We start from the raw sequence: 21,084 nt of genomic DNA, 5'->3' as shown, positions 1-21,084 counted from the left end.
CATGTCCTCTGCCTATTTCTTAATTGGATTGTTTGTCTTTTTGATGTTGAGGTGTTGAAGTTTTCTTCAAATTTTAGAGATAGGTCCCTTGTTGGATACATTGTTGCTAAATATATTTTCCTAGTCTGTAGGTTCTCTTTTTACTCTTGGAGAAGTCTTTGAATGCACATAAGAATTTAATTTTTCTTTCTTTCCTTTTTTTTTTTTTTTTAAATTTAAATTGTGCTCCGGGTGCACATTTACAGAGCAGGATTTGTTTTACATCCAACAGTTCGTGTACATTTGGTTTCACTCCCTGATTACCAACCCCAACCCCCTCTCCTCTCCCTTCCTAGTGGACACCCCCCCCCAATCCCTGTGCCCTTCTTAGTTATGCACTCCTGTCTATTCTATCTTTCCCTCCATGTGAATGCTGCCCCTCTGGTGCTCCATGGCCGATTGCTCCATGGACTAGGTGGGTCCCTCACCCTGGGTTAGGTGTCTGCATGTAAGTCTATCTACTGTTGGGCTGAGAGTCAGTTCCTGAGAGTGCGTCTTATCTCAGGCCCTTATCACTTCCTTTGTTGCTGTCACTTTAGTGTTTGCTAAATATTTGTGCTTGTCCTCTTTTTTATCATGATGTGAAGGTTTATCATTTTTCTTTGAGGTTACCCTGCAATTTATAATTTTCTTCTGAAGTTTAAACAGTCGTTTTATCATGCAGTTGTCTCAAATTCCCTATCATTTAGAAGTTCTGTAACTACACTATTTTTTCCCTCTTTTTGATTTGTAGTTGTCCTCATTTGCCAGTTGATGTCTCTGGTTCCCTGTCGACAATCTTGAAGGCTTATTTCCTTTGGATACTTCCATAACTGGGTTGGTTGCTGGATTGTGTCATCATGTGTGTTAATGTGTTAATGGTTGGTTGTTGTTTGCTGTTGGTTCTCTGTGCAAAGGACTCTCTTTAGCATCTCTTGTAAGGTTGATCTGGTTTTAACAAATTCCCTTAATTTCTGCTTATCTGGAAATCTCCTAGTTTTACCGTCATATTTGAGGGATAATTTTGCCACATATATAGTTCTTGCTTGGAGATTTTTTCTGTTTCAGGGTTTTATGTATACCATCCCATTGCCTTCTTGCGTGCATGGTTTCTGCTGAGAAATCAGAACTTATTCTTAATTGGTTGTCCTTTGTAAGTAACTTTTCGTTTTTCCCATGCTGCTCTCAGGATTCTTTCTTTGTCTTTGGTTTTGATGAGTTTGATGATGATGTATCTTGGTGATTTTCTTTTGGCGCCTATACTTTTTGGGGTTCATTGAACTTCCTGAATGGATATATTCTTATCTTTCATCATATCAGGGAAGTTCTCTTTCTGTTCTGGAATTCCAATTACTCATAGGTTATTCCTTTTGATGGTATCCCACATGAACGTTAGGCTTTCTTCATACTGTTTTGATTTTTTTTCTGATTGATCCCTTTCCAAAGAAGTATTCATGTATTTGTCTTCAATCTCAGTAATTGTCTTCTATTGACTTAGTTCTGCTCCCTTCAATTATCTATTTCTGAAAATTTAGTATTAATCTTGTGGATTTCTATCTATAGATTTTGTATCATTTCTTAGTTTTCATTTATTTTGTCATTTTGTTCTTACATTTTCTTCTGAAATCGTTCTAGGGTTTTGTCTGTGTTTTCCTTAATTTTGTCTGTGTTTTTCTTGGTCTGTCTCTCAGTCCTTTGAAGATACCTAAATATAATTCTTTTGAATTCCTTATCAGGGAGTTCCAATGCTGCTTATTTCTCAGGGATGTGTTCTGGGTCTGTATCCTGCTCCCTTGTTTCTACCACTTTATCTTGCTTCTTTGTGTGGACTGTGATGGTCTATTGTCTCCGAGACATTGTGACGTTATATTTAGATTTCTATTAACTGTTCATAATAGAGGGTGAGTCAGGCTCTTCTTTGTGGTTGTTTATCGTTTGTCAGTTGGTGGAGAAGGAAGTGGTGGCTCTCAGTAATTGGAGCTGCAGGGGGTACAGGTATGGTTGCTTGTATGGGCACAGTTGCTGTCTCCCACTCAGACAAAAAAGAGCAACCGAAAAACCATCAAAAAAGTAAAAGCAAGTGGACAAAAACCACACTGCATAAACATACAGGAACAGTCACTAAAAAAGGGAAAAAGAAACAGACAAACAAACAAAAAGCCCTGCAATATCTGGGAATAGAGCAATAAGAGAAAAAGGTACACTAGGAGAATAATGAAGGAAAAAAATGGGAAAAATGCAAAAAGAAAACAAGGAACGTGGTTAACCACAAGAAAGAAAAAAATGGGAACCAGAAACAGAGAAGCAAGAAAAAGCTGAAAACTAGAACCTGGGAAGGGAAGAATAAAAAAAAAATAATAAAAAAGACAGTAATAGTAATAATGATAATTTTAAAACAAACAAAAGGGGGGAAAATAATTCTGGGCAGGGTGGGGCAGGGCACCCAGGCTCTGTAGGAATGGAATTTCTGCGAGCCCAGAAGATAGGTGGGAATGAGAGATGGCTGTATCTCTGTTCAACAAGAGGGTGTAGGGTATAAGAATGACAGGGTAATATCACACCTTTCCACTTGTTGGTATCTGGAATGTCCTTGTGGTTCCTGGCAAGTGGAGCCTATTCTTAAGTCCCTGGAATCTGGGGGTACGCTGATGCTTTAAATATCCAAAATGATCTAACCACTTGTAAATATTCAAATGGTTGTGCCCTCCGGATAGGCAAAAGTCCACAGCTCAGCCTGCCTTCCTCTTCACCGCTTCCCCTTTTGTTTACTAGCCACCACTGTTGTCCTCTGTGCAGTCCCTGGCTAGCAGGGCTGATTCTTAGGTCCTGACACCACTTGGCAATATCTAAGCTGTCTGTACCATCAGTTTCGTTGCCAGACCACAGCTCCGTTTGTCTCCTTTTTTGGTGTTTTCATGAAAATTCTTCTATTAGTTGGAGTTTAGTCCACTTCTGTATTCATCCCTTCAAAGCTCAAGGCTCTAGGATTATCTTCTTTATCTTTGTTAATTGGTTCCCCTTTTCTTTTTTGAAGAGAGTCTGTGCAGGCTTTCTGCCTATTCTGCCATTTTACCAGAACACTCTCTTATTTTGTTTTGATGTTTTTTTCTGATTGTTCCCTTTCCAAAGAAGTATTGAGGTATTGTCTTCAGTCTCACTAACTCTGTCTTCCATTGATTCAGTTTCACTTCTTTACCTGTTTAGTGTGTTACCTATTTCTGAGAATTTAGTATTAATCTTCTGGATTTCTATCTGTAGATTTTGTATCATTTCTAATTTTTCATTTATTTTGTCTTTTTGTTCTTATATTTTCTAATGAAATTGTTCTAAGGTTTTGTCTGTGTTTTCCTTAGTTTTGTCAGTGTTTTCCTTGATGTGTCTCTCAATCCATTGAAGATACCTAAGTATTATTCTTTAATTCCATTATCAGGAAGTTCCAATGCTGCTTCTTCCTCAGGGATGTGTTCTTTGTCTGTATCCTGGTCCCATGTTTCTCCTGTTTTATCTTGCTTCTTTGTGTAGACTGTGATGGTCTTTTGCCTCCGAAACATTGTGATATTCTTGTGTTTATATTTAATTGATGTTTGTATGTTGGAGTGATTTGCCCAAGATTTTAGTGTTCTGTTTTGTTTGGATGTATCTGAGTAAGCAGGGTTCCATGCTCCTCTGTTCATTAGTTGGCTGCACTTACGCACTTAACCACCTCTCTCCTTTACAGTTGTCACCTTCCCATATGTCTGTGTTGTCTTTGGCAAGCGGAGCCTATTCTTAGGTCCCTTGAATCTGAATGAGAATGCTGTCACTTTAAGTATCCAATATGGCTGCTGCTTATAAACATTCAAAATGGCTGCACCCTGCCATTCAGAATGGCTGCCCCCTCCGGACAGCCAAAAGTCCACAGCTCAGTTTGTCTCCTCCTTTTCTATTTCCATTTTCAGCCATCAGCTATCTGTGTTTTAGTCCATGCAGCTCTTGGTGAGCAGTGCTGGTTTTTAGGTTATTTCTCAGGTCCTAACCCCGCTTGGAGCTCTGCTGATTTTTAGGTTATTTCTCAGGTCCTAGACCCGCTTGGAGTCTAAGGCATTTGACTGCTAACCAGAAGACTGGGGCTTCAAACCCACCCGCCACTCCTCAGAAAGAAGACTGGGCAATCTACTTCTGTAGTGATACTGCCTTGGAAACCCAAAGAGGGGTCACTATGAGTCAGAAGTGACTTGATGGCAGTGAGTTTGGTTTTTTTTGTTTGAACACCACTTGGAAATATTCAGGCTGTCCATAGCTGACAAAGATTTACAGCCTTGGAAACCCAGTGGCTGCTGCTGTAAGTTGGAATCAACTCGATGGCAATGGGTTTGGGTTTTTGGGCTTTTTGTGTAGTTCTTCGGAACATTTTCTGAACAGGGCTATTATTGGATTTGGTGATGCTTTGTAAATGATTGATTAATAAAAGCATGGACTTATTTATACTTTATAATCAGTGGGTCTTCCTTTGTTAAGATATTCCCCAGTTTAGATAATTCTCAGTGTTGAAGCTAGAAGATGACATGATCTCTTCATAGTCTACCACTGGACAGATGGAAGATGCCAAGACCAGAAGGTTAAAGGATTTGTCCAGAGTCATATACCTGTTTATTCACTGGTTATATTGAGACAAGACCCAGCTGTTGACCTCCCTACCAGATAGTGGTGGCTTCTGCCTTTTCTTTGTGATTTAGTAACTACCACCATATTTGAGAATTTGCTCTTTGTTAGCTGCAGCCCATCACTTTAGAGATACCATCATGACTACATCATGAGGTTGAGATAATCTGTAATTTATAGGTAAGAATTTATGGTCAGAGCGGTTACTTATTTTGCATTTTTTCCCTTCATCTTTGCTTTTCACCTCTTGCTTCATAGGCCAGTAGAGCAGTTTTGCCCTCAGGGGCATTTGACAATATCTGTAGTCATCATTGGTTGTCACGACTGGGGAGTGGACCTGATGTCTAATGGGCCTGGGATGCTGCTAAACATCCCACAGTGCACAGGACAGGTCCTACAACAGAATTACCCATCCGAAAGTGTGCTGAGGATAAGAAGCCCTGGTTTGTGGGAATGTGGTGGAATGACTTTAGCAGGAAAAAGGACATTGAAGAAGGCTGAGTAGGCTGGACAATGAGGAAGAGATCTCACCTGGATGAGTGGTGGTGGGACTGTAGTCTGATCCATAACTCCCATTTTATATTCATGGTGGTGACAGTTAAATGGATACACAAAAGCTCTTAGCACCATAATATAGGCAGTCCCTATTTAATGATATATGTGCCCTATGACAGTATGACCATCTGGGTGTTTTTTTGGGGGTTGTGCATCTTATTGTTAGTAATGCTGTAGCATGTAACTTGCTGATGTTATCATTTCCAGATGTTCATAGATAGGATTTATACAGATACTGATAATAAAAGGCAGTAACAGTTGGGGGGCGGGTAGAAAAAAGCATATTTGACTTACCTCAGAACTGACTTATGACAGAGTCATGGGAACAGAACTCTGTTATAAGCAGGGGACTAACTTTAAACCATAGAGAGGCCTCAATTTTCCCTACGAAAGGTGATGCACAAGCATCTCCCAAGGGCTAAATAAAACAGTATTGCAACTTGTTGCTGTTTTAGTGTTGCCTTGGGGCCCTGAACACACCTCTGTGACTTTAAGTGATTTTTAAAAATACCCAATTTACTCTTCATAGGATCAGACAGACAAAGGTATTAAAGAGAGTCAGTCTTCCTATAAAGGTTGGCAGTGATGCCACTTTCTTTTGTTACTTCATTATCAGTATGATTCAACATTTAATCAGCATTTTAATATTCTGTCCCTTGTCTGTGCTGTGGGAATGAAGATCAGTTCCTCTGGTGGTCTTATTCTCCTAATTTCTTTTATCTAGCAGAATCAGGCTTCTCAGGGTCTGGAGGTTCCAGTCCAAAGAGAGTGGGTGAAGTAATTTGACATTCATCAAGGGCCTCTCCTCAAGGGTATGACTCTCCTCTCTTACCATATAGTATTTAAGAGGAGGCTCTGTAGACAAGAGAAGTTTCCAGGAGTATGAAAGAAAACAAGATCAAATTGAAACACCAATTCCCTGGTGAGTCCATTGGCCAGTGATTGGTAAAGATGTACACAGGATGGCTTAGATGTCTTAACTGCATGGATGAAAACAGTCCTCTGAATCACCTGTGAAAAGAAGATTATCAGATAAAGATGTAGCCTTAGAATGTGCTGAAAGACTGGAATCATGAAACACTGAAATCTTTTTTTTTAAATCCCGAAGGTCTTGCCTTACATCCAGAATGTGAAGCAGTCAGACTTTCACATTTTATCCAATTCTTGGCACTGAGTAAGGTATTCATTATTACTAACACTGGAAGCAGTTCTATTTAAAAAAAAAAAAAAAAAAATTCTGATCTTGGTTTTTATTTTATTAAAATAAAATATTTTATTACTAATGATGTGATGTGGACTCTCATTTTATGTCATCTCTGTTCATCCATTTCTCACCTTTTTGTTTTAGTTCTAGCACCTTTATGGTCCAAGTGAAAGTTCAGATAGGCAAAACGTAAATGATAATGGAGGAGATCATCACTGTCATGTAAGAATTTTTTATATATAAGTGCTTCTGTTTTTCCATGTGTTCTTAAAATTTGTGCTTTATAAATCATACTCCTTTGGGATTATATAGGTTAATATATACACCTACATTGTCCATTAGATAAACATCCAGAAAAACCAAACTCACTGCCATGGAGTCAGATCCAACTCATAGCGACTCCTCTTTTGGGTTTCGAGGCAGTATCACTACGGAATTAGATTGCCCAGTCTTTCTTCTGAGGAGTGGCTAGTGAGTTTGAACCACTAGCCTTCTGATTGGCAGTCAAATGCCTTAGGCACTGCACCACCAGAGCTCCCTAGAAAACATAGCCATAATAAAATTTCCCAAACTTTAGTTGTTTTTTTTTCTTTGCTGTAACTGCTTATCACCCCTGTACATATATATTTAAATTTTTTAACATCAGCTAGCTTTTTAACTTTTCATTTTAAAAATAAATTTTATTATTTTCATAAATGCAAGTATCAGCTTAAATGGAAGTACAGAAGTCAAAAGCAAAGTGACTGTTAATTTGGTGGAAAAAAATATAATAATATAGCAAGTTGATTTACAAAAATGTATACCTGACAGTGTTTGTAAGTGGGAATAGAGTTGTTTATAATCAGTCAATAATAAAAGGTTGAGAATGTTTGATGCTGCTTAGTGGAGGCAAGAATGAGGTGTTTTGTTAATAATACTGTTGATTATTGTTTTATGCTAGTCAGAAAGCATGAGAACATTGGTGATTCAGTGGTACAATTCATGCCTTCCATGTGGGACACCCAAGTTTGATTCTGCCTTCCAGGTTCGAGCCAGAGAGACCTGGCCAGTGCACCTCTTGTGCATCCACCTCGTGTACAATTGTGTATTGCTGTGCTACTGAACAGGTTTCAGTGGAACTGCCAGACTAAGTGGACTTAAAATCTGGTGATCTGCTTCCCAGATCTACCAGTGAAAATCCTGTGGGTCATAACTGTCCCATCTGTAACTGATTATGGTGCAGAGCAAGGAGACATTTGTTCTACTATGCACAAAGTCACTGTGAGTCAGGGACCAACTGAAAGGCAGCTAATAATAACAACATATGTTGACCAGACTGAGAGCATCACATATACACAGTTGGAAAGGGCAAGATATGCTTAAGAATTTTCTTTGATATAGATGAATACTAAGGATTTTTAATATAGGTGATGATAGTGACTTTGGTTTCACCAGTGTGTTTCAAGGAGCCATCAGAAACCACTCTCCACAACCTATTCTATGCCAAGTGTTAAATAACATTTAGAAAGTGGAAAAAAGAGGTCTCTTAGCCATTCATTGCTCCTGTTCAGTTTGGAAAGTGAAACCCTACTGCATGTCTTTCAGGTTTTCTTAACATGCAAAACATTTCCAGTGGTATGTGTGTAATATATATATATATATATATATATATGTATGTATGTATGTATGTATGTATCTATCTATCTATCTAATTTAACAAATTTGTCCTTAGATAATACAGACAACAAAAATAACCCAATTTGCTATTACCAAGGAATAGCCTATAGCTGCAGCTCATGCTCACAGGAGTTCATTTTATCTTCAGTGTGGGATACTATCTGATAAGGACAAATCCAGATGGTTTAATGAGGAAGTGTCTTTGCAGGATATGCTAACTTGTGAAGCTGTGCCTAGTCATGCCCACACCTTGAGATAGACTGTTCTGTTCAGGTGACATGGAACTTGTCCTGCAATTTGTGTACCTTAATGTAGATTTCCAAGTTTTAGTTTTCAGGATTGAACACAGTTAGAGTCACTGCCTGTCTCTTTAAATGTAGAGAAAAGAGGGTGGAGGATTCAGGTTAATGCATTTTGACGTTGCTTCTTTGTACAGCAAGGAGTTCTGGTACACTGTGGCTAGAGAATTCAGCTGCTAACCAGAAGGTTAGAAGTTGGGACCCATTAGCCACTCTGTGGGAAAAAGATGAGGCATTCTGCTTCTGTATGAATTATAGGCCTGGAAACCCTTTGATGACAGTTCTTTGCTGCCCTGTAGAGTTGCTGTGTGTTGGAATTGACTCCATGGTAGTGGCAGTGGGTTTCTTTGTATAATAGAGGGTAGATTTTGTCAGTCCCATTAATACTAATGTTTCCATGGTGATTTTTAATCATCTGATCAGTATTATCCATGATGGGTTCAACAGAAGGAACAGATATTCAGAGAACAGTCCCAATTCCATTTCCCAACTATGTATACTTACATGTAGTTTCCATACTAAAATATATCAGTGTATCACTGATAAAATTGTATTGATACTTCAGTGTTCAGGAATTTTAATTGGCCTTCAGTCATAACTATCTTTACTTAGGCATGGTTGTGGAGGAAGGTTACTGAAGATTGTAAATGATCAAAAGCATGCCTGAGCACTGTGCCTATTATTCAAGGTCTGCATAAGAGTTTACCACTTTAGACTTAAGTTAAATGTTGGTGCAAACTGTGTTTTTTCTAATACACATAGAAATAGGTAACTTTGTTGATAAATTTAAATGTTCATCCTTGTAGCCTTATTTGCCTGCAGGCACTCTACAGCTGGAAAAGGGAGTGTGGGGGAGAGTGTGTAGTGATAGTTTCAGTGGTAGGATTCTTACCTTCCATGTAGGAGACTGGCATAGATTTGATTCCTGGCCCGTGCGCCTCATAGATAGCCACCACCTGTCGTTGGAGGCTTGGGTGTTGCTATGATGTTGAACAAATTTTAGAGGAACTTCCAGACTAAGATTTAGATTAAGAAGAAAGCCCAGGAGATCTGCCTCTAAAAATCAGCCAATGAAAACCTTATGTTCTGATCTGTAACTGATCATGGGGCTGATGCAGGAGTAGGCATTTTGTTTGTTTCCTTTTGTTGTGCATGAGGTTGCCATAAGTTGGGGGCTTGACTCTGTGTCAGCTAACAACAACAACAACAATAACAACAATAACAGCAACAGTTCATCAGCTGAACTCATAATGGTTTGTTTTGTGAGACTTTTTTATTTTTTTGTTAATTGATATTTTTTGATCTATACACTTTCAGATCTGTATTATTCGTAGGCTTAGGTTTCCAAGGTATCTAAAAAATTCACTCATAGCTGCTTAAAGTAGAAAAGAGTTCTTTGGAACCCAGAGTGAGTTGTTTGCTTTTTGTTTCTTTGGTTTTCAGTCATACATGTGCTTTCAGAATTGCAACCCCATAAAAAACCAAACCCATTGCCATCGAGTTGATTCCAACTCATAGCGACCCCCATTGGGTTTCTGAGGTGGTAAATCTTTATGGAAGTAGATTGCCCAGTGTTCTTTCTGTGAAGCTGTTGGTGGGTTTGAACCACCAACCTTCTGGTTAGCTGTCAAATGCCTCTTCAGCACTGCACTACCAGAGCTCCTTTGCAACGCCATAGAAGAGTTTGAATTTTAACCAGTGTAATAAAATCTCAGTTTGGTTTAGCTTACTGTTTTTTGTTTTTTTACCTTTTTTTAAAAAATTCCTCCTTCAAAGTCCCTCGGAATTTTGCCTTCCATTTGCCATTTCCAGTGAGACCACCTATAGTTGTGGCCAACTGTGGAGCACGGCTCTCACTATCTTCCCAGCTGTCTCCTTTCTAGAGTAATCACTCTGTCCTGTTGAAGTCTTTTAAAGGTCTTAAAAAATGTTAGCAAAAAGGGAGAAAATGAGGATTTAAAAGCTTTCTTCTATGCACATCCTTATCCAACAGGGAAAAATAAAGTTGTTCGTAAATGTTATGCAAAGGAAAGAAGGCAGCAAAGACTGTTCTGAGTGAACTTTTGGCATCTTTGGCTCTTGATGGAGTGGGCCTTGCTGTGTCTCTTAAGAGACCTCACACAGGGTTGGGATGCTACCTGAGAAAATATAAGTGCTGATTGTGAAGGAAGAAGGTGAAAAACAGCAGAAGGAGAATACCTTTTTTGCTTCTGGCTCCTTGTTAGAGGTGTTCCTGTGTTTTGTGTAGTCCTAGTCTTAGATGTGGGAGCTCTGGTAGCATAGTGGCTAAGACACTTGCCTGCTAACCAGACAGCTGGCGGTTCAAACCCACCAGCCACTCCTCGGAAGGACGGTTGGGCGATCCTACTTCCGTAGTGATACTGCCTCGGAAACCCAAGGAGGGGTCGCTATGAGTCGGGGCCGACTCGACGGCACATAACAACAACCACAACAACAGTCTTAGATGTAGTGACTGGATTGGGGATGGGAAGGCTCAGTGGAACAAAATGGGATTGTCCCATGTGAGTGCCCTGGGGTGGAATTAGGGCTGTGTGTACTGTTTGTTCACACCTCTCTCCCACTAAAATAGGGCAGGAATGTATCCCTAGGGTCTTACACTACATGCCTTGTACCAGCAGGCACTCTGTGTCTGATAAGGTAGACCAGCCATTTTGGGAGAAAGGGACCAGAGTAAGCAGGTGGCTGTCACACGTTCATGGATATAGATTGGGAGTAGGTTTTATTTTACCAATTGACCCTACACATGCCTTACATGGTTTTATAATTAGAGTGACTGTATAGTTTATCATTCAAAGGGAGGCATTTGAGAACAAAAGTGGGGTCAAAAGTAGATACATAAATCTTCTGCAGTGTTTTGTGACCAACAAATTTCCTTTATTGTATTGATGGGCCTATTCAAAACCAATTTTCAAAAATAAGATTATTTAAAGTAAAATCTGTGCATTAAAATAATTAAATTGATCACCTAAACAATTATGAAAATTAGTACTTATTCTTGGTACGTTTTCACATATTTTTATCATATGTCTATTCTCCGAAACCAGTTAACAAGTTGCCATCAACCTGATACCAACTAATGGCAACCCTATGTTTATCAGAGTAGAACTGTCCTCCGTAGGGTTTTCAATGACTTATTTTTCAGAAGTAGATTGCCAGGCCATTCTTTAGAGGTGTCTGGGTAGACTTGAACTTTCAACCTTTCTGTAAGCAGCCAAGTGTGTTACCATTTACACTACCCAGGGACTTCTGTATCTATTCTAATACTATGTTTTTGATATTACTCTGAAGATTCCCTCTTTGCCATGGTTTTATTTCTAAAATTCTCATGAAATTGCCCACAAACTTTTTCAAAGTTGCATTTTTAGTTAATGAGTTTGAGATTGTTGATATTTTGGATTTACTCTTCTTTGTAAGCTATAATTTCAGAAGGAAGATTGGGCAATCTATTTCTGTAGAGATACCACCTTGGAAACCCAAGGAGGGGTTGCTTAAAGTCAAATGAATTCTGTGGCCGTGAAGTTTTTTTGTTTTGTTTTGTTTTTTTTGGTAAGCTATAATAATTTGTAATTGAAAAAGTAATCTTTAGGTGCTAAAGTACCTAGTAAGTTTAGAGCAATTTATGAGGAAGGGAGAACATTTTTTTATTTTTAAAATTGAAGTGTGAAATACTTCAGCTCAAATATTTTTATATGAACTGTCTTTTTTACTGTCATTCAGAATACATCTTCAACAGATATTTTTACAAAATAAAAACTCATCAAATAAGTCGCCTCTTTGATTCTTTGAATGTTTTGCTAAATTTAGGTGCCATAAAATCTGAAGTCATTGATTTTTATTTTTTCCTGGTATAGAGTGTAAATTTATCCAATTAAAAATAGGAGTTCTATCAAAAGATTCTTTTTACAAGTTGGGATATTCTAAAACACACTTACCACATTTCAAAATTATTCTTTGTACATTTTTTTGAGCCCCAAATATTTAACATTTTTAGTTCCTCTCTCGCTTTTATGGAGATTAAGTTTACTGCATGCATTGATTTCAATCATCACAGTTTGTTAAATGCTTCATATGCTGGCTTTAAAAATTCTGTTTGTTGAAAATTCTAATCAAGATTTCCAACTGATTTTGAACAAAATGTAACCAAAATCATTGTGTATGTATTTCCATGTGCATATATCAGATTTTGTGGGCTACATATGGTTGGTGCCACAACTACTCAACTTCGCTGTGGTAACATTGAAACATCTATAGACCATACATAAACAAATAGCATGATTGTGTCCCAATAAGACTTTTGGGCATAGAAATGTGAATTTCTTATGATATTCACATATCATAAAATATTCCTCTTCTGATTTTTTTTAAAAAATGATTTAAAAATTAATCTTAGCTTTCAGACTGTGCCATAAAAGTGGCAGGCTACATTTGTCCCACAGGTAATAGTTTGCTGACCCTGTTCCATTATTGGAATTAGATTTTCTGTTTGAAAACTGGTACCATCTAACTGCTTGCTGAGTCCTTTGAAAGCTACAAGAGCCAGTGTTTAATAGATACTGAGACCTTTTATATGTGCAGGCGAAAATTTAGGGAAAAAATGAACACAATTAGAATAGCCATTTGATGTAAATGAAAAGTCAAGCTGCATAAAGAAATAGAAATACTGAAACTGTAAATCTAAATTCTGTAGTTGCACATGTTAATTCATTATCTTTGAGAACAGTCTTATATGTTGATGTTTGTTCAGCAGACACCTTATTTTCATGGGTCTACTCTTATGGCCATGGTTCCCATAGTAAATGTGGGCAGAGTGCAAATTATATTTTTATCATTTGAAAAATGGGAAATTTCAGTACTTTTTCATTAAAGATACATATACTTTATAATTTTTTAATAGTTAATTGGTACTGAAATGGTTTATTGTGAAATTAAGATAACCAAAATAATGAAATAAAATAGTTGTAGATTTATATCATTCAGGAAGTGACAAAATCGGGATAGCAAGAGCTCTTAGGCTGCTCTGTATGTTTAACTCTATCCCACATCTTTCATGCATAAGAATCCGTGGATACTGGCATACTTCATCAGGCGTCCTGCATGCTCACAGGGAAGCAGTTGCCTTGGGCATGGAAGAGGTCTGGGAAAGAGGCAGTTTATTGTTGGTTGACTTTCAGAGTAAGTCCCTTGGTAAAGTGAAAACTTTGTTCACTGTAGAGATATCTTGCACATAGATGGAGGTGGAAGGAGATACACGAAGTAGAGGTTTGTTAAATTCATTGGCTTATTTTAATGCAGTGATGAATCATAATTGCCTTAAAAATGGAACAAATTAAGGACAAATGGAAAACCAAATTGGATGATGAGACTGCAGTTGTAACTATAAACCAGGGCATATGGCTATCCTGTTTCTGCGTTTCATTAAATAAACCTTTCTTGTAATGTGAATAGTTTCTCCCTTTCCAATTTCCCCAATTTGGTCAACATCAGTTGCCTCCTAGTGCTTTTCTGCAACAGTCTCTCATCTACTTAGATTACTGTCCCCATTCTAACCCCCAAAAATACTTGTACACAACCCTGTTGAGTGAGTTAAAACCTAGATATGGTGGTGGGTATCTCATCCATGTAAGGAGCCCTGGTAGCACAATGGTTAAAGCTCCATGGAAAGTAAAGATTATTAAGGCAGTTCTACTCTGTCCTACAGGTTCACTCTGAGTTGGCATCTACTTGATGAGAAGAAGTCTTGGAAAAATGGTGACCCTAGGGACATTAAGACCTTTTCCTGTCTCCTTCTTTCATTACCTACAACTTTCTCTTCTGTTTCACAGTCTAACACCACCCATCTGCCTTACTTCCCCAGACTTCTAGTCTCTTTTCTACATTCTTTGATTAGCTAAGAGGACTGTTACTGTCCATCTTTGTGTTTAAATTTTATTTATTTATTTATTTAAATTATTTATTTATTTAAATTATTCTGTTTCTCTCTAGACCGAACATCCTGTTATATATGAGGCCTGTAGGCCTCAAATCAGTTAACCTTAACCTTAACATGCAGAAACTGTTTAGTGATTACTATAAATATAAAATGTAAGGTAACAGTGTTTTCACTGTTTGTCTTGTCGTGAGCTAAAATTTAAGAGCAAATTAGAGTTTGTGTAGTCACTTTATTTAGTTTATTTTACTTGTCAAGCACTGCCTTGAGAATTCCAGTTTTGTCCAAGATCAATTAGAGCAGTCATTGTTAATTTCCAGACTTTGAAAATTGTTCAGACTTTGAAAAATAGAGCAGAAGGAAAACACCCCCTAAACATTAGGAACTGCTGCTAATGTAACAGCAACTATATCTTTATACCACCAGAAGAGGGCTCAACAGGTGAAGGCTGGAAGATGTCTGAAGCCTTCCTTTTCTGGGGATACAGAAGGAGTTCTCTAGTTGATTCTACACATCAAGATTGGTATAAGGCTGGCTAAGGAAAGGAAAAAAAAAAAAAAAGAAGAAGCTTTTTGTAAAGCATTCATGCCAGTGGGGCATGTCACATAATTTGAATTAAGTAGTATCTTGTGGATATCTACTTAAGTACCAAGGTTGATATTGAAGTTTCTGTTACTTGTTTATGGTTTTGCTTCTAAATACTGAAGTTTAGGAGCTCTGGTGGCGTAGTGCCTTAGGCAGTTGACTGCTAAACAGAAGACTGGCGGTTTAAACCCACCAGCCACTCCTGGGAAGGAAGATTGGGCAATCTACTTCCATTGAGATACTACCTCAGAAACTCAAGGAGAGGTGGCTTTGAGTCAAAATTGACTCAACGGCAGTGAGTTTGGTTCGGAAGCACAGTGACTGGCACATGGTAAACCCTCAGTACATATTATTGAAAGTATGATTGAACTTTATGGTAAAGCTCAAGTGCAGCAAATTGATCTTGTGCTTCAGATTTTTCCTATGATAAATTTTTAAGTAAGTTGGAGATTTTTGTGAAGACATTTTAAAAGTAGTTAAAATGATGTTCTCCTCAAACAATCACTGTCTGCTGCTATTTCCTTGAGCCAGATCTTACACCTCCTATTAGAAATTTGAAAACGTTCTCTTTTCAAATATGTAGATGAGCACCCACATACGAATAGTGTGCAACTTAGTGTTCAGAATGGCAACAGTGAAGATTGTTGAGATAGGAAAGCATCCACATTTTGTGTGGCTGACCCAAAGTTCAGGCCAATGATGATAGCTCTAGTATACTATACACCTGGGAATTCAGATCATACAAATAAGCTTATAGGACCACTGTCTGCCAACCCTATACATGGTCTTGGATATACTCCCCACTTCATAGACATACCTATTAGTTCAGCCTGTCCACCCATCTATGCACTCGAATACCCATGTTTGCCTTCACTGACAACGAAGTACTGTATATGCAAAAGGGTTCATCTTTGTTGTCTGTACCTCCCATGTACCTCTCTGTCTTTCTCTTCCTCAATGCCACTATGGCGATCACTCACATTTGGTACATTGCCCCTCTCTTCACCCAAATCAATAATTATCTCTACCTATCTAACAGTGTCCTGTACTTTCCCCTACCATCCCTATTAAGCAACAAAGAAATTTTCCTTCCATAGATAAACCTTTCCTTGATTTTTACAATAACGGACTAATAGAATATTTGTCCTTTTGTGATTGACTTATTTCACTCAGCATAATGTCCTCCAAGTTCATTCACATTATATGGTGTTTTGCAGATTCTGGGTTATTCTTTAGGGTTGCATAGTATTCCATTGTGTGTATGTACCATAGTTTGGTTATCCATTCCTCAGATGGACACCTAGGTTGTTTCCATCTTTTGGCTATTGTAAATAGTGCTGCAATGAACATGGGTGTGCATATGTCTGTTCTTGTCATGGCTCTCACTTCTTTAGGAGGTTGTTGTTGTTGTTGTTGTTATGTGCCGTCGAGTCATCCCCGACTCATAGCGACCCCTCCTTGGGTTTCTGAGGCAGTATCACTACGGAAGTAGGATTGCCCAACCTTCCTTCCGAGGAGTGGCTGGTGGGTTTTAGGATATATACCTAATAATGGAATGACTGGGTCAAATGGTATTTCTAATTCCAACTTTTTAAGGAATCGCCATATTGCTTTCCAAAGTAATTGTACCATTTCACAGTCCCACCAGAAGTATATGAGAGTCACAATCCCTCCACATCCTCACCTTCATTTGTTATTTTCTGTGTTGTTGAACTTTGTAATGAGTGCTGGAGCAAGATGGTATCTCATTGTTTAGATTTGCATCTCTCTAATAGCCAATGAGGAGCTCTGGTAGCCTAGTGCCTAAGGCACTTGACTGCTAACCAGAAGGCTGGTGGTTCAAACCCACCAGCCGCTCCTCGGAAGGAAGGTTGGGCAATCTACTTTCGTAGTGATAGTGCCTTGGAAACCCAAGGAGGGGTCACTATGAGTCGGGTCCGACGCAATGGTACATAACAACAACAAGAACAATAGCTAATGATCGTGAGCATTTCTTCATATGTTTGTTGGTCATTTGACTATCCTCGGTGAAGTGTCTGTTCATGTCTTTTGCCCATTTTTTAATTGGATTATCTGTCTCTTTCTTATTGAGGTGTTAGAATTTTCTGTAAATTCTAGAGATAAGTCCCTTGTCAGATATGTTATTACCAAATATTTTTCCCCAATCTGTAGGTTCTCTTTTGACTCTTGGAGAAATCTTTGGAAGCACGTAAAAATTTGATTTTTAGAAGGTCCCAATCATTGAGTTTCTCTTATGCAGTTTGTGCATTTGGGGTTATGCTTGATAGTCTATTTATGCCATATATTAGCACCCCTAAATTTGCCCCTAGTATTTCCTTGAGGAACTCTATAGTTTTGGGTTTCACATTTAAGTCTTTGATCCATCTGGAGTTAGTTTTTGTGTATGGTGTGAGGTACAGATCTTGTTTCATTTTTCTGCAAATGGATCTCCAGTTTTGCCAGCACCATTTATTAAACAAACATTCTCTTCCCCATTTAATGGATTTCGGCCCTTTGTCAAAGATCAGCTAACCGTAGAACAGTGGATCTATTTCTGGGTTCTCAATTCTATTCCATTGGTCTATGTGTCTGTCATTGTACCAATACCTTGCAGTTTTGACTACTGTGGCTGTATAGTAGGTTTTGAGATCCAGCAGTGTGGGACCTCCTATTTTGTTTTTCTTTTTCAATAGTGCTTTGCTTATCCGAGGTCTCTTTCCTTTCCATATAAAGTTATTGATTGTTTTTTCCATATCCTTAAAGAATGTTGAGGGAGCTCTGGTAGCTTAATGCCTAAGGCACTTGACTGATAACCAGAAGGCTAGCAGTTCAGACCCACCAGCCACTCCTCGGAAGGAAGGTTGGGCAATCTACTTCTGTAGTGATACTGCCTTGGAATCCCAAGGAGGGATCACTATGAGTTGGATCCGACTTGACGGCACACAACAACAACAACAAAGAATGTTGATGGAATCTGGATTGGGATTGCATTGAATATATAGATTGCTTTGGGTAGAATTGACATATTCACAATGTTTAATCTTCCTATCCATGAGCATGGGGTATTCTTCCATTTATGTAGATCTCTTATGGTTTCTTGAAGTAATTTTTTATAGTTTTCTTTGTAGAGGTCTTTTGTATCCCTGGTAAGATTTATTCCCAAGTATTTAATATTTTTGGTAGCTATTGTAAATGGTATTGATTTCCTTACTTCTTTTTTCAGCAATCTCTTTTCTGGTATATAGGAATCCAACTGAGTTTTGGATGTTGATCTTGTATCATGCCATGATGCTTAATCTTTCAATTAGTTGCAGTAGATTTTTGACTGAGTCTCTTGGGTTTTTTATGTATAGGATCATATCATCAGCAAATAGGGATAGTTTGACTTCTTCCTTGCCAATTTGGATGCCTTTGATTTCCTTTTCTTGCCTTATGGCCCTGGCTAGGATTCCAGTACAATGTTGAATAGAAGTGGTGATAGCGGCTATCCTTGTCTGGTTCCTGTTCTCAAGAGGAATGGTTTCAGTCTTTCTCCATTGAGAATAATGGTAGCTGTTGGTTTTGTACAAATGCCCTTTATTGTGTTGAGGAATGTCCCTTCTGTTCCTATTTTGCTGAGAGTTTTGATCAGGAATGGGTGTTGGGTTTTAGCAAATGTCTTTTCTGTATGAATTGATATGATTATGTGGTTCTTCTCCTTTGTTTTATTTAAGTGGTAGATGACGTTAATTGTTTTTCTAATGTTGAACCATCCCTGCCTACCTGATATGAACCACACTTGGTCATAATGAATGATTTTCTTGATATGTTGTTCGAATCTATTGGCTAGGATTTTGTTGAAGATTTTTGCATCTCTATTCATGAGGGATATTGGTCTGTAGTTTTATTTTTGAGTGATGTCTTTGCTTGGTTTTGGTATTAAGGTTTTACTTGCTTCATAAAATGAGTTAGGGAGGAATCCATCTTTTCCTATGTTTTGGAATAGTTTGAGTAGGATTGGTATCAGTTCTTCTCTGAGTGTTTGGTAGAATTCTCCAGTGAAACCATCTGGGCCAGGACTTTTTTTAGTTGGTAAATTTTTGATGACATATTCAATTTCTTCTTTTGTTATGGACCTGTTAAACTTTTCCACATTAGTCTGTGTTAGTTTAGGTAAGTGGTGTGTTTCTAGAAATTTGTACATTTCTTCCAGATTTTCAAATTTGTTGGAATACAGATCTTCATAGTATCCTGATATTATCCTTTTTATTTCAGTTGGTTCTGTTGTGATGTCACCCATTTCATTTCTTATTCATGTTATTTGTGTTCTTCCCATTTTTCCTTTGTCAGATTCTCCAGTGCTTTGTCAATTTTATTGATATTTTCAAAAAACCAACTTCTCGTCTTGCTGATTTTTTCTATTGCCCTCCTATTTTCTGTTTCATCAATTTCTGCTCAAATCTTGGTTATTTCCTTTCTTTTGGTGACTGTAGGCTTTTCTTGCCGTTCTTTTTCTAATTGTTGGAGATGTTGGTTTAAAGTGTTGATTTAGGCTCTTCTTTTTTGTTGTGTGCAGTTATTGGCCTCTGATCACTGCTTTTGCTGTGTCCCAAAGATTTTGGTATGTTGAGTTTTCATTCTCGTTTGATTCAAGGAATATTGGAATTTCTGTTTTGATTTCTTCTCTTACCCAGTCTTTCTCAAGGAGGGTGTTTTTCAGTTTACAAGTGTTTAATCTTTTTCTGTTGATCTTCCTATTGTTGATTTCTAATTTGATAACATTATGACCTGAGAAAATGCTTTGCAGTATTTCAGTGTTTTTAAATTTGTTAAGGCTTGCTTTATGGCCTAACATATGGTCCATCATGGAAAATGTTCCATGTGCCATGGGAAAGAATGTATATTGTGCTGTTGTTCGGTGAAGTGCTCTGTAGATGTCTATAAGGTCAAGGTGGTGGATTGTATTTTTTAGCTCTTCTGCATCTTTCACTGAAAGTGGTGTATTAAAGTCTCCACTATGACTGTGGAGTCATCTATCTGACTTTTCAACTCTTTTAAAGTCTGAATTATGTGTTTTGGGGCTGTTTCATTGGGTCCATAGATATTTATTATGGTTATATCTTCATGTTCAGTTGACCCTTTAATCATTATATAGTGTCCTTCCTTGTCTCTTATGATGGTTTTTGTCTTAAAGTCAATGTGGTCAGAAATTAATATTGCCACTCCTGCTCTCTTACAGTTGCTATTTGCTTGATATATCTTTTTCCAACCTTTGATTTTTAGTGTATTTTTGTCTTTGTCTCTGAGGTGTGTCTCTTGTAGACAGCATATTGATGGGTTTTATTTTCTTAATCCAATCTGAAACTCTCTGTCTCTTAAGTGGTGCATTTAATCCATTAACATTCAATGTAATTATTGACAAGTATGAAGTGATTGCTGTCATTTTGTTATGTGTTTTTTCATGGTGTCCCTGGTTTCTTTGTTCCATATTATTTTCTGTGCTGAGCTCATTATGTTTATGAATCAACACGATTCATATGAATCAACACGATCATTTTTTTTTGTTGTTGCTGTTGTTTTAGTATTTGCTGAACATTTGTGCTTGTCCTCTTTTTTATTGTGATGCAAAGGTTTATAATTTTTCTTTGAGGTTACCCTTTGATTTTTAATTTTCTCCCCATGTTTAGAACAGTCCATTTTATCTTGCCACTGTCTTGACTTCCTCACTGTTTAGAAGTTCTGTAAGTACACAGTACTTGCCCTCTTTTTGGTTTGTAGTTATTTCTCACTTGCCAATTGATGTCTCTGGTTCCCTGTTTACAATCTTGCAAGCTCACTTTACTTTGGATATGTCCATAGCTGTGTTTTCTGGGTTATATTATCTTGTGTATCAATACTCGGTTGTTATTCGTTGTTTTTGGTTCTCTGTTCAAAGGACCCCCTTTAGTATCTCTTGGAAGGTTCGTCTGGTTTTAAAAAATTCCTTTAGTTTCTGCTTACCTGGAAAGCTTCTAATTTCACCATCATATTTGAGGGAGAATTTTGCCAGGTATATAATTCTTGGTTGAAAATTTTTATCTTTCAGGCTTTTATATATACTATCCCATTGCCTTCTCACTTGCATGGTTTCTGCTGAGAAATCAGAGCTTATTCTTACTGGTTGTCCTTTGTAAGTAACTTTTTGTTTTTCCCATGCTGCT

The sequence above is a fragment of the Orycteropus afer genome, unplaced genomic scaffold (genome assembly GCF_000298275.1).
Source record: "Orycteropus afer afer isolate SDZICR_OR568_19922 unplaced genomic scaffold, OryAfe1.0 scaffold00027, whole genome shotgun sequence".
Classification (NCBI taxonomy): domain Eukaryota; kingdom Metazoa; phylum Chordata; class Mammalia; order Tubulidentata; family Orycteropodidae; genus Orycteropus; species Orycteropus afer.
This window is presented reverse-complemented; position numbering follows the sequence as displayed.